This window comes from Microchirus variegatus (genome assembly GCF_963457635.1).
Source record: "Microchirus variegatus genome assembly, chromosome: 12".
Lineage (NCBI taxonomy): Eukaryota > Metazoa > Chordata > Actinopteri > Pleuronectiformes > Soleidae > Microchirus > Microchirus variegatus.
In genome coordinates this window covers 14980070-14994930 of record NC_139813.1, presented here as the reverse complement: position 1 = coordinate 14994930, position 14861 = coordinate 14980070, and positions in this window count along the sequence as shown.

Sequence of the window (14861 nt, the reverse complement as noted above, 5' to 3'; positions counted from 1 at the left end):
CACTCTGGTTTTGTGTTTTTCCTCAGAACAGGTGTATTTCTATCATGGCAATCTGTATGTTTTGTATTTCTGTTTGAGAGGGTGAAGTTCAGGCATGGCTGACTGAAAGATAAAATGGATGGTTTGATGCAAACTTCAAAGCATATTATTTTCCAAATTGTAATGCGACAAACCTTAATTTTAACTATGGTGTTTTGAACAGATGTTGAGAGACAGAAGGGGAATCGGAATGTTTGGATGTCGGTCTTCCAAATCGTAAAAGTTTGTTTTTGAAATCATCCTAATTCTATGTGTTTCTAGATGGCTTCATCTCCCTGAAAACCGATTATAATCTGCTTTGTCTGTAGATGTAGTATTGCAGGAGGCTTTTCTGTGTAAACACTTGCTCTAAAAAGCAATAGTTTAACAGCGACATAGTCAAAATAGTGTAGAAAGAGTACATAAAAATTGATGGAATAACTCTACATACTCTAGATACAGAAACACTGTTTAATCCAATAAACGGACACACGCTAAACATAAGGTAAGTACAAAAATGCACATTCTGTATGAAATTATTCCCTAAGATTACACTTCCTTAGTGGCACAATAAATAAAGAGTAAGGTAAGTGTTCTCATTTAGCCCTGTCATTCCTGCAGAAATCTGGGTTTGTTGAAAATTACCCAGATAAATTGGGCATAAAAAAAAAACACTAGATTATACTGTAAATCTCAGCAATTAGTGTAAATGGATATGTTATTGTTTCAAAAGGAATGTGAAGTCTGACAACTACTTGCTTTGAACACCATTCTCATTGACTGTGCTTGCCTTCAAAATACAGGTGTTTCAGTTCTGCATGTTTTATTTTATTAGCTTGATGTGTTGCAAATTAGTTAATGGGGGATTCTAGTTTTACATTTCCTTTGTGTGAAAAATGCAATGTAAATCTGACCGATTAACATTTTACACCTCTCGTGTTGGTACATGTTACTGTACCGCCATGAGTCTTTTATTTTGAAAGGGACTTCCCGAGAAGCCCTGTGCGTAATAATTACGCTACGGCTTGACTCCATGATGGGAACGCCCATTCCCAGACCACGCCCTCCCCGGCTGCTGCTGCCTGGTGTTTCGCTCCCTCCTCTCTCTTCATCAGCAGTAACAGCAGCAGCAGCGTCTCCTACACTCTTCAGTCTGGATGTCGAACCGGATCCGCTGTTCAGCTGCAACAGGTAAATGAAGAGACATTATTAAAAAAAAACGTCGTGCGGGATTTTAGACTAAATTATGACTCTGTCGCTGTTGACCTTGTATGTACCTGTCTTTCCCCCACTGTCAACGTAAGAGTGATGTCCTGCTTCATTAATCCCACGTTTAAAAAAAAAAGAAAAAAAAAAAGAGCGAGTCAGTGCAGTGTATATACCTGGATTAATACCGCGCGTTCAAAAACCGTAGTACAATCCGTGATCTCTCGATGTAAAAAGATGCCGGTTAATCCTTAATCCCGTTGTATGCCATTACGAATAGAAGATAAACGTATTAACTGATTTTATGTTATGTACAACATAAAATCAGTTAAATATAGGGATATAGGCTAATATTGCCTCATATTGTGCTGTCAAGATAATACAGTGCCATTATGTATATATATATATATTTTTTTTTTTACTTTTAAAGCATGTATAAGTGATTTTTTTATGGCACTAATAATACCAGAGGATATTCTTGCTGGTTCGGTGCATATTACAGATTGCCATATGTCAGATTATTAGAAATAAGAAAAATAATGTATTATAGTATTTTTTGGATGTCCACCCATAGGAGACTGAGGAGTATGTGTCATAGCCTTACTTAACTCACAAATGCAGATACTCTTTTTGGAGTTATATGTGTGTGATATTTGTAATTGTTCTCATTTTTATAGTTAATTTAAAAAAAAATATATATATATATATATAGTCAGTATGTTACTGTTCAGTGTGAAAACATCAAAAAATCAATACAGTTCTAACCCCATGCTATATTTGGCATCCTTTTACAGCAGGTTACCATGATGTAAGAACACAAAAAGCTGATACTGTATATTATGTGACACACTGACAAATACCTGATGCAACGCTGCTTAAAAAACAACAACCTGATTTATCCTTTTAAACGTAACTCGTGTCTAAACACCTACCTTGTTTGAACACTGTCAGGTGCATTGGTTCCTCGTAAGTGTTGTGTAATGTGGGATTGTCAGTGCAGTTTTTACAGTCTTTATGGGAGACCACAGTTGACTTGTTAAGTGTCCAATTCGCTGCAGTACAGACTAATTATAAAGATTGCTGTGTGTGTGTGTGTGTGTGTGTGTGTGTGTGTGTGTGTGTGTGTGTGTGTGTGTGTGTGTGTGTGTGTGTGTGTGTGTGTGTGTGTGTGTGTGTGTGTGTGTGTGTGTGTGTGTGTTTGTGTGCCCTCTGCTGCTCTCAGTGAAAACAGAGAGGGGAGGCTTTCTTTGCTGAAGTGGCAAAGTCCATTTGAACCGTCGTTCCCGTGCCTCAATCCGGCACAATCGCAGAGACTGTTGCTGATATCCTGCCAACCTGCCAAGAAACAAAAGCATTATGCAATGCATCCACGTGCACGTTAACCTTCGCACATAATCATATACGTTCATTGTCTGATTGGACGTGTGAGACGTTCAGCATGTACTTCGATGTGATTGTGCCATGCAGACGAATCCTTTAAGTGGTGAGTTCTGTGTTGCTCCGCGAGTCAAGGGTAAAAACCCTTGTGCCAAAGTTACTCAGGTAAGAACCTGAGGTAGGATGCACTGATGAGTGTGCGTTTTTTTAAGGGCTCTGGGGGAGGGTTAGTTTAGAGGAGGTAGAGGCTTTCATTGTTAGAGGTGACCCACATATGCGTCAGACGGATAAATATAAGTGGAGACACCCTGATTTTTCACCTGCACCACAACAGAGGAAGATTATGTGTGTCCATGTGTGTGTGTGTCCACGTCATGTATGTGTGTGTGTGTTTAGCGCCGAAAAGCGAGCACATACACGTGGGAGACACACACACACACACACAAACACACAGGATTCTTTCTTCCTCGGCCTCGGCACTGCTTCCTGGGCTGTGTCTGCCAGAACAGGCTCCCCCTCTGTGTGAGGAGTGTGTGTCAGACCCACACACACACACACACACACAGAGGCTGACACATTGATACGCACATCCGACTGGTCCAGTGCAGTGCACACAGGTGTCAATCAGCATGCAGGGCAGAGTCAAAGGTTCTTTGATTCGTTTTTCTCGCTCGGTGCGGTGGGTCAGCAAAGCAATCACTGGCCCTTATAGCGACTCACACTGCCCCCCCCCCCCCCCCCCAAATCAAGAAAACTGTGGATGGGCTACAGTCTGTGCAGCATTTCCCCACATCAGTACACACCACGTCTGGGTTACTTTGTTTTTCGGCTGCTGCAACAGCGACCCACATTAGGAGTTGGATGGATGGTATAATATCTTTTGTTCTCTTATGCCCTCCGGAAGATTAGTTCCGGAAAACAACAAACTTTGAAATAAAGCTGCACCGTGTACAGTTTTGTTACAGAAAGATGGAATATTATTTATTATGCTGTGTAGTTCAGCCTCAAGCAATGAGGGAGCATTTGTGTACAATGGCAACACTGGAAGGAGGGGATAAGAGGCAGTTACCCTGTCAAATAGCTTTGTTTTTGGAGCATGGAGCTTCTTTATGTTTTCAGCCATACTCCAACCCGCTTGCAGCCGCCTCGCTTTACTAGCGCAATGTTGCTGTTGCCTCTGTCAGTCTCTACCTCAACCACATTTTTAATGCCCAATGTTTTATGTGTCAATGTGAAAAATCAATCGTCAATATTCGAGGTACTCTATGTAAGATTAGTGATGTCTTGAGACCGTAGACTTTGTAACAGGTTTTCAAGGTTTTAATCCTGGGAAAGCACAGACTAGACGATCCAGTCACGACTCAGGACCACAACACTTTGGTGTTTACTCAAACGATTTCAGGGAGGAGATTTTCCAGGGATTTGAGATATCGCAGAAACTCGCGTGATTTAACGTGACTTCAGAATACAAACATACGTGGAGGTGGACCGTCGGCGACGTCAGTTAATAGCTGTTGTGTGTGCGCGCAAAAAAACTGTGGATGAAGTCACGGCGAAGAAGACCGAATCAACTTGGCTTGTACATGTTATGGTTCTAAACGAATGTACGCAACATCCGTTTCCCGGTCAACTTGTTCTCATTTGTCATGTTTAAAGAGCTCGTAGTATATATTTCTCCAAGTTAAACTAATGAACATCGTAAAACGAAACTGACAGGAAATGACATCAGCCACAGAGGCTACTGGGAGCTAACAGCAGTTAGCATTTGGAAAAGTGATCATTTGCAGGCTCTAGCAGGCACATTGCTGTCATATATAACATGTATCCACTGGACCGATAAATCCTCTGAGGCTGGAAGTTTGTGTAGAACTCTGTGCTGCACTGTGGAGCCAAGAATATAACTTTTTTGTGTTTTTTTCGTGTTTTACGGACAAAGCGGAGCTCTGCGAGACAACAATTCCAGGAATTTCGCACATTGTGATGTCCCAGCGGGCGCGGAAGTCAACATTGCGTGTTTTATCTCCTGTACTTAGACTGAGGAGGACCACAAAACACACTTTGCCGACTGTTAGGACCTCCAGAGTTCCAAATATAAGGATTTAAATGATTAAAAAGTTGATTTTGCATAATTTGGGACCTTTAATATTTACGATTTGAAATCGGGAAGACTTTGACGCATCCGATGATGTTAAAATCGCATCTGTTATTCCCTCACACTACAGGATAATTTGGCCAGATAATCTCTTCAAATCCACCAATAATCGGAAGGCACCTACGATTATCTGACCAATTATCCTCGAGTGTGCGGCGGGCATAAGGGAACTATGGCGACCTTTGTATACCAAAGAGGATGCCGCTTATCTTATACACTTCGAAATGTGAATGCATGCTTTAAGTGGTTTGTCCGTTTGTGGCTGCTGAAACATGGCGACACAAGATAGCAGCCTCCATCAAGCAAGACCTTTGCTTTAAGTACATATGAAAGGTTTATACTAAGGCTACAAAAACCAACCAATTTGTATTTTAAGCAGTTATACACTACATAAAACATTTAATTTCCCCCCCATTGAACACACACACACAGGACCTTTAATTCTAATTACAGGAGTGATTCTGTGCATCCTGTTTGTACAGAGGGACGTTTATAATTTCAGTGTGCGCTGGTTTTTTTCTTGAAGTGCACTTTGCTGCTCACGCTTACTGCTTACAATATCTCAAGTGCTCAAGTCCCCGTCGAGCTCTCCTGGCGTATTTTGGAGCCGTGAGTGGAGCGCCTCTGAAGGTACAGTCGGTGTTTGATGTAGAGTGGGTTTCTCTGTTGTTTTTAATCCAGGATGTGTCCTATTTGAACAACAAAGGCCGTCTTAATGTAAGCCAATAAGGAGACCCGGTGTCTTGTATTTAGAAACCACACACACACACACCTCAAGGCACAGAATTGTTTGTGTATGAGGGTGGATCAGGCTGAAGTGTTTGCCTGAAGGAATGACGGCAACACACCTGTGCCACATACACACTTTTACTTAAATAATAATGTCTGCATATAGCTCTTGTGACATATTAAAAATGAGAAAATGCACCTTGTGCAGAAGATTGTCCTTACCTACTTGGCTTCATGACAGAAGCACAGTTGAGGATTTAGTTGCTCACCAGGTATTTCATTAGGAACATGAAAGTACTGGGTAGTTCTTATCGTTGCTCTTTTAACAGACTCAGTTTTACTTCTTTGAACGACTTTGAGATGAATTCCGGTTTTGTGACGTGGTGTGTCATCGTGCTGGGTGTAGCCATTAGCAAGTGGTCAATTGTGGGCATGAACGAATGAACGTGGCCTGCCACAATTCAAATGATAATAAATGTTCTTAAGGGACCCAAAATATGCAAAATAGACACTCCCAGACTGTTGATACAAAGGAGGTCTGGTCCAGGAATTCATTCATGGCCTTGTCAAAAATGATTAGACCGGGGTCTGACGTGGTTTTCTGCTGTTGTTGTCCATCCATATATCTGAGATGACTTCCTGTCAGCTCTACTCGCTCTCCTTTGAACTATTTCATCAACGAGAAGTTTCCTGTTTCTGCAAAACTGCTGCTCACTGGATGTTCTCCACACCTCCTCAAAAATGCATTTTTGAAAATGGTCGCCTTCAAACTTCTTCTCATATTTGGTGGAAACATTAACCGAAGTTCTCGATGCGCATTTGCAGTATTTCCTGCAGTTTTTTTTAGCCAACCGTCATGGGTTGAACAAAGTAATAACAACACGTATCCCTGAAGACACCGCAATGAATCGTGACCGTCATGAAGTCGGGATTTATTGTAGGACGGATGGATTACATTGCACAAGTTCTGCCTCACAAACTCCACAATTATCACTTTGCGTCATCGCTGTCAGCTGTATCAGAGTTACGCAATGCTAATATTTGTGTAAGGAGCATTGCATTGTGGGATTCTGAGCACAAAGCGCTGCTCGTTGGGATGGGAATTCATGTTGATCATGAGTCATTTGCGAAATCGTATTGACACAACAACTATAGGGAGAGTGAGCGTTTGGCACCATCTAGTGGACTGAAACCTGTCCCGAAAGCGATATATCGGCAAAATATCACGTTATTTCGCAATATCGGTTTTGTTTCTCCTCCACCCCGACCTCCGGGTGTCATATGATCGGCAAAGATGAATTTTTTTGAGATGTCTCCTTGTGTTTGTTTGCATTCCTGGATGGATTTACGGCTTTAGGGATCAACGTCGCATCACTGTGTTGTTTATCGCTGATTTTGCTCACGTGTGTGTGGGTGGGTGTGTGTTTGCGAATGAGCTTGCACACGTGCACAACAGCAGATATTTCCAAGTGCATGCACACACTGGGTGCCACACTGAGCAGTTCATTGCTCTTAAGTAATGGGCAGTGCCAGCGTGTGCAGACAATGATTTATCCTCCAACCACCACAGAAAAAATGAGGAGGGAGAGATGGAGCTGTTGACTAACTAGAGCAGAAGGAGAGCAAAAGGAACTGGGTGGGAATCTCGTAAGAGGGGATGCATGTTCAAATGAGGGATGAATAAGACATAGGGGAGTGGAAATGGAAGAGTGAAAGGTGAAGTGGGGAAAATCTGAAGGGATGATTTGGTGAAAGCGAGGAGGAGATTGCTCTCTGATTCCCAAAGAGAATCACAGCTGGGTTGAAACTTCCCTTTATACAGCGATATATATATATATATATAGGATTTTAGATGGATGGACGGATGAAAGGAGACAATGCAAGGATATGTCGTAACAACCAGATTGGAAGAGGAATCAGAATAATTGGTCTGAGAAAATGTCGGAATGGGGGAAAAGAGCTGATGTAGAGTAATATGGATGATCGAGAATGAGTGGAGTTTGGGGGGGAAAAAAATGATTCAGCAACAACGGTACAGCAGTCGAGGGAGACGATAAAACAAGCAGACAAGTGATGGAGCAGACATTGGAAAGGGCTGAATATTTTTTTGAGCATGTTCATATTTTCATATTTCGGATAGAGCCATTTTGTAGTTGACCTCCGCCAAGTAGGTATATGTCTGTCTGATAGTTAGTAACATAACTCAAAAACGCACGGACAGATTTGGATGACATGTCCAGGAAATGTCCGCATTGGGACCAGGAACAGGTGATTACTTTTTGGGCGTGATACGTAGACGCTATCACTGGTTACAACACTCGCTGTCTGACCCAGGCGCACCTGTATTTTGTAGGCACTGAGCTGCCTTGGCGGAGGTCTGCGCTCTCCGAGTGCTTTTCTAGTTTAATAGTATAACCTGCATGAGCTCATGGAAGTGGAGTCTCGTCTTACATGTGTATCAATCTGTAGGTTTATAATAAACAATGTACTATATTATAGATATTTATATCCATATCAATAAATGACCTTGAGGAATGTGTACACTATCAATACCGAGTAAGAAAACAAGGACAAATAGTCCTACTTAGGCAAGGAAAACATAATTTGTGTCACAAATAAGGTGTAAAAGTAATCCACATGAGTAATAAGGCATATTATGAAGACAAATGTGGATATTTCTACCACATGATAGATATATTATGTTGCTAGTAGTAAGGCAAGTATTTCTACTGTCAGTGAAATAAATGTTATGTGAGATGGACACAGACAAATATTTTTGTTTCTTACAAAAGCTGAACTAAATCAAACGGCACAGACATAAAATCCCTGGATGACAGATCGCCCTCGGGAACATAAAGACTCTACGATTTGTAAAAGATTGCCGGCTCGCGCTGCCGACGTCGGTGATCTAAGAGCAGACGGTAAACAAAACGCTGCCTTCCTCTCTCAGACCACCATGGTTTCCTCCCTCCTCTGTATCCCTCAACTATCTGTCCTCCTCCTGCCTACATGTCCCTGTTTGCATTGTCTGCATCTGTAGCTCTTCCCTCTGTTCTCCTCATCCCCTGCTCTCTTTATTTCCCCCCCTCCTCTCTCTCTCCCTCTCTCCCTCACTCTCTCCATCAAACCTCACCACCATTGTTAACAAGATGAGATTTTTTTTTTTCCCCCATGCATGCATGCATTTAATTTTTTTCTTGTTCCCATTATCAGTCACACATGCTTCCTTGCCCTCCTCACATCTCCTCACTGCTCTCTGACACACACACACACGCACAATTACACTCACATCTTTCTCTCTCCTTCTCTGCAGATGTCTGAGCCAGCTGAGTAGAGGACTTTCCTCAATGCCCGTGCTCACCGCCTGCAGCCATGAATGGTAAGAACATTTTTGATTTCGTCCCTCTGTGTTTCTCATGACGTGCGCGCGTTTGTCCGTTCGAAGCCGGTATGCACCCAGGGGAGATTGATCGGACTGAAAATTAACTTGAATTTGGAAAAAAATCAAGAAAAAGGAACGGATGACAAATAAGACGGAGCTGACCGAGCAAGTGAAACCATATTTTTTAGTCATTTTGATTTTCAAACTTGTTATAGTGTGTGATTTGATTGCTTGTCCTACCTGTAAGCTGTATTGATCTGGCTCTGAAGTATAAGATCAGACTTTTCTCTGATACCATCTCCTGCAACATGTAGTAATATGTGATTAAAACTGCAGTATATAAGCTACTTCTCAGTCTTGAAGGTGATCTGTTTGTTTTGTCCTTGGTGTGGACAGCACTGGTCAGCAATAATGTGTGTTAATGCCTCCAAGAAAGTGTTTGTTTACTTGTTTTTATAGAGCGTGTGTTTGTGCGTGTGTAGTTGGATGCATTTTGTGCACATGAATAATTCTGCAGTGGAACAAAGCCACCGAATTGAACCCAAATATACTTAAATCGCATCCATTAGATCAGGGGTGTCAAACAAATTTTGACTGAGGGCCACATCAGCATAATGGTTACCCTCAAAGGGCCATATGTAACTGTCTTACAGAATAAATGGAACTAAATGTCACCAAATATAATGTTAAATAAAGGTAACTACTCTGTAACATATTGCTAAATAACTTTCTGTATTTATTACTTATTCAGTTTCACTCGATCGCATGATGCATATACAATGATACACTCCGATCTAGCGGCGGTGCTGTCACTTTGCGGGTAGCGCAATCGCCGTGCATGGTGGGAAATGTAGTTTATGGTCCACGCACGCCTTATTAAAGCAGCATAGACCTATTTTAACACAGATTTTTAAGGCCAACGAATCACTCGCGGGCCACATCAAATGACGTGGCGGGCCACATCTGGCCCCCGGGCCTTGAGTTTGACACGTGCATTAGATAGTGCACCAACATTAGTATGTGATGACATTCTCCATATGAATGTATAGCATGGGTGGGTGAGGTCTTTGCGTTATTGCACTCATTAATACTCTGAATCTGCAGTGTGTCAATTATAAAGCAATTTTAATTTCCCAAACAGATTGACGGTATGCAGTAATTCTTGGAAATAGAATAAGGGGGGGTGTCTCCTGAGGACTTAAATGTTGCAGTGTGTCTGTTAAAGCCTTATAGCCGTTCTGAATCCTTACCTTGTCCCCAGTAAAGTGTGAATGAGATGTGAACGCTTATGAAAGCAGGGATGTGGGTTTTCCCCAGACGACCTGCGATTTGTGTCTGGAGGTTTGACTCGAGTATCTCGCAAGGACTAAATAGCACCTAGACAACAGCACACCGCAGGCTAACAAACCAAGCTAAAGCCTTGCAAGCTTTGTGCAGCTGCTGAGGAGTTGACATGTGGTACAGCTGGTACAGGAATAGTGATTTTAGGATAGGTTTCTTATCTTGTACTGAACAGTTTCAATATTGGCTGGTGGGCTCTGGTGTATTTGCTGAAGGTTGCCATGTAGGAGGCTTTTTTTTATATGTTCCTCTCATGGTGTCTTCAAGTGGGAAGTTATGGATGTTGTATACTTAGCATTCAAATGTTTGGAACACAATTGCTAGGCAACAGCAGGTCCTGGGTTGGGTAACAATAATAAAAGGGAATGGAATATAGCAGGTCATTATGTTAGGAAACTTATTCTAACATTCTATGTACTTTTATGTGATTTAACAGTAGTATTACTGCTATTTTCTGGAGAACATTACCCAGTCTGTCATGGCTTCCCCATAGGGACATATGTATGGAAACCTGGAATTACCTTAACAGGTATCTGTGACATAATTTTTACTAGTCGTAATTTCATTGTAGAGGCTATTTGTGTATATATAGTTATTCTTACTAGTCAAAACTACAGTTATAGATATTTGGAATTCAGTTGATACAAGTCAAAATGACGCCACAGGAATTAGCTTGGTTTAGCTTAGCTTAGCTTAGCTTCGAGGGAAGAAGCTCGGTAATTTCCCCCAAAATTAATATATAAAATCATGATAGTGGATGTATTTGTCCACTTTGCAAGTCGACGCTAACCAGGAAGTAAGATTATATTGAATAGTTACCTATTTCTCACTTTTACTTTTACTGTTTACTAACTTTTAATTTTGCTAACGTTTTATAATGTTAATAGATATTTTCTTTGGGAGTTAATATCATGTTAATATCACTAATTTCAGGTCTTCTTTATTAGCATGATGTACATTTTTTTTAACATGTTTTTGTTAAGAGGAACATAGACGTTAGCACATACAGCAGCACAAACAAGTGGACCCCAGTGACATCACTACTGGTTAACTTGCCACATAAGCTACATTAAAGGAGTATCCAAAGATAAGAGGAGGAGTGAGCTAAGTGAGGTTAGCTCAGACAATCAATCAATAAAAAAAACAATAAAATAATTTCTGGTACTGTGACAACATGATCTGGGGAGTCAGTAAGCAGATTATTATTTATTTCTTTATGAAAGTGCCGTGTCAGGGTATCCGCGGGGTCTTAAAAAGTCTTAAATCCAATCATTTGAATTTAAGGCCTTAAAATGTCTTAAATTCTCCTAAAATCTCATAAAAGGTCTTAAATACAATGTTGAAAGGTCTTAAAAATCTATCAACGTTACGTTTATTTAAAACATAGCATAAACGTCAGTCTCGCTTTGAAATGTTTCTATTTTTGAGGATACGATAACGTAACTACAACACGGAACTAAAGTAGGCCACCTGTGCTGCCCGGTGAGAATTTATCAAGGCGGGCACACTAGCTAGTGTGTCGTGCGCACGCCGCGGTGTGTTACAGCTTAGCATAGCAGTGGAGAAAACTTAATGAAAGCCCACAGCTAAGCCAAATTGCTTGCATAAGATGAGTAAGTGCAAGTTCAACAATTTGTGGCTCCAATTTTCCTTTGTGTCTTTTGTACTTTTTTGCTAGTATGGACTTGAAATGGGTCTTAAATTGTATTCATTATGGTCTTAAAAGTCTTAAATTTGACTTGCAGAGACCCTGCGTGTGTACGTAAATGTAAAAGGTTACTGAGACAAAAACAAATGCATAAAATATTCCTCATAATGGGCTTATAGCTTTTTTTGGCATCTTTTCTGAATGGTATCACAGAGCGGCCACATGTTTCCAACGCTATCATCAAGTCACAGAAGATCTCTATGGACTCTGTGGCCATAAGAAGCTCTGCAATGACCCACTTACTCTCAGTGAATCAACACAGGTCTGTGGACGTGGCCATGCTAGCCACATGTCCCATAGGCACTGTGCTAAATATTGCCTCACTCTCTCACTCACAATAGCGTTTAAATGAGGCCTGTCAAAGCCAGTGAGACAATGTGAAGAATACTCACATCTCTGTGTGAGATTAATTACTCAATTTTTTTTTTTAACAGCTGCGTTTTGCTGACATTGCCAGAAGTAGGTCGTGCAGTAACGGTGGCTTTGTCAGGGAAAAAGCATATTATGTGTGAACAGGTGCTGCCGTTGTGGTTCAGGACGGAGTGAGTTTGTCGAGATTTTGAAAGTAGCTCAAGGCAGTCGGCGCCGTTTGTCAAACGGCAGACAATTCCAAGCGAAGCTGTCGGTTTTAAAAATAATTTACTCGTACTGTATGCAGAAAAGTTTAATATTTCTCTCTTCAACGCCCCGAAATTGCTCCAGTTTCACGGTCTGACTACATACTGTACTGTTACTCAACCCTCCATTGTGTCATTTCTCTGAGTGTGTGTGTGTGTGTGTGTGCAGTCAACAATGTTTGGGTTAGTGTTGGGGAGGAAGTTCCATCATGGGCAGGATGGTATTTCCTGAAGCTGGTGAATAAATTACAGCACGGGTGCTTGGTCTGACTTACATAAGACATTACACCCATAACATCCTTGAGAAATTCATTTTCCCACTTATAATAATAACCAAAATCAGACAGTTTTCATCCCATTTATTAGATGTTTATCATCTAGTAGGGATAAAAAAGAAGTGGAATCTCACTTTTTCCAGAAAGCTGTATTAAAGTTCAATTATGATGCAAAGTTTAAATTCAGATGTAAAAGGTTTCTAACATCTTATATAAGAATAAGAAGCAGAGACAAAATTTGTATTTAATGACTTTACTATGGCCCAAACAGTGCATAGGATATTATCAAAGGCAATCGCACATTTCTGTTATTTATTAGCAAAGATAATGTATTTATACATCTTTAAAGGTCCCATATTATGCAAAATCAACTTTTTAATCATTTAAATCCTTCTAATTGGGACTCTGGTGGTCCTATCAGGCAGCAAAGTGTGAAAAAAGATGACTCACTCATGTATTTGTGGTCCTCCTCAGTCTAATTACAGGAGATAAAACATGCGATGTTGACTTTCGCACTCACTGGGACGTCACAATGCGCAAAATTCCTGGAATTGTTGTCCCGCGGAGCTCCGCTTTGTCCGTAAAAAACTCGAGAATTCAGGCAATGGCAACAGTGTCCGGAAGAGTGGAAGTCCCTGAAATGTTTTATTCTTGGCTCCACAGTGCAGCACAGAGTTCTACACAAACTTTCAGCCTCAGAGGATTTATCTGTCCAGTGGATACACGTTATATATGACGGCAATGTGCCTGCTAGATCCTGCAAATTATCAGTTTTCCGAATGCTAACTGCTTTTAGCTCCCAGTAGCCTCTGTGGCTGATGTCATTTCCTGTCCCTTAAGTTTTGTTTTACTTTTTTTTTCTTTTTTCTTTTTTTTAAAAGAGATACTACTTAACAGAGCGTTCTGAACAGAGCTGTTTTGGCAGGGTGATTGAACTGCTGTGGTGCTTCATCCTTATGGTATTTTGACCAACACATGTCACAGACATGTTCATTAGGACACCAGGGAACTTGGAGAAATAGGGTATAATATGGGACCTTTAAATTTGGTCACTTTAAATAGCTGTAATATCAATTTTGACACAATTTCGATGATGCACGTTTCCACAGTGAGAATTATAATGCTTTTCCTGCTCAGATGTAATTGTCTTTACAGTTGATTTACTTCAGATTTATAGTGAGTGAAAAACACACAACCACTCCTCCCTCTAACGACCCTCGTTATTTTCAGTGAACATCTTTCAGTGAAGTTACAGATCTATTTTAGATTGTATTCAGTTTCTTTACGCATTTTATTCTTTTTGATGGTTGGCTTATGATGATGATGGATGATAAATGATTTGAAGGACATATTCTCAAGCTCATTACTCCCTGTTGTGAAGAGTCTGTGCTCACACTTTTTTTGTTTGAGGGCTGTACTGCTGCGGTTCCTATGGTAACAATCACTGACATCAGGGAGGCCCGTCTGTTGCTGTCAAGCACAGAGAGACCAATGAGGTGGTGCAGGAAGAAGAATGTACTTTACAACTGATAAACTAGTCTAGATCTCTGTCTTTTACTTACTGTCATATAGATGGATCCATCTGTGCATAATGTCCATATAATCAATTATGCTCTTAAAGTGACTTCAGAGCTTTAAAGTTAAGGGAACACCGTGACAGAAGAGGCCTCTATCTAACATGTCTTATAAAAACCCCAATATGGTTATAACATCATTAAGAATGTCATACAGTTTCAAACACCCCATTGCACCACATTTATCTTTATGTTAAATTCCTTACCAACCCTGAATTTACCTTGAGATGCAAGATTAGAGCAAAGTGCATAAACTGCTTACAGGACATTTTTATACATTAATCAGTGTCGGGAGTTGGTTCGGAGGGGATTCATCTGAGTGGGAGACCTCATTTGAGATGGAAATTATGCCGACATTTTGGATGGTGATGTCGAAACTGAATTTATTATTAACCTTTCTGCTGTGGGGACATTTTTTTTTTAATCTAGATTATTCTTCATACTTACAAATGATAATGTAAAGTTATAATGAGCTTTATCTT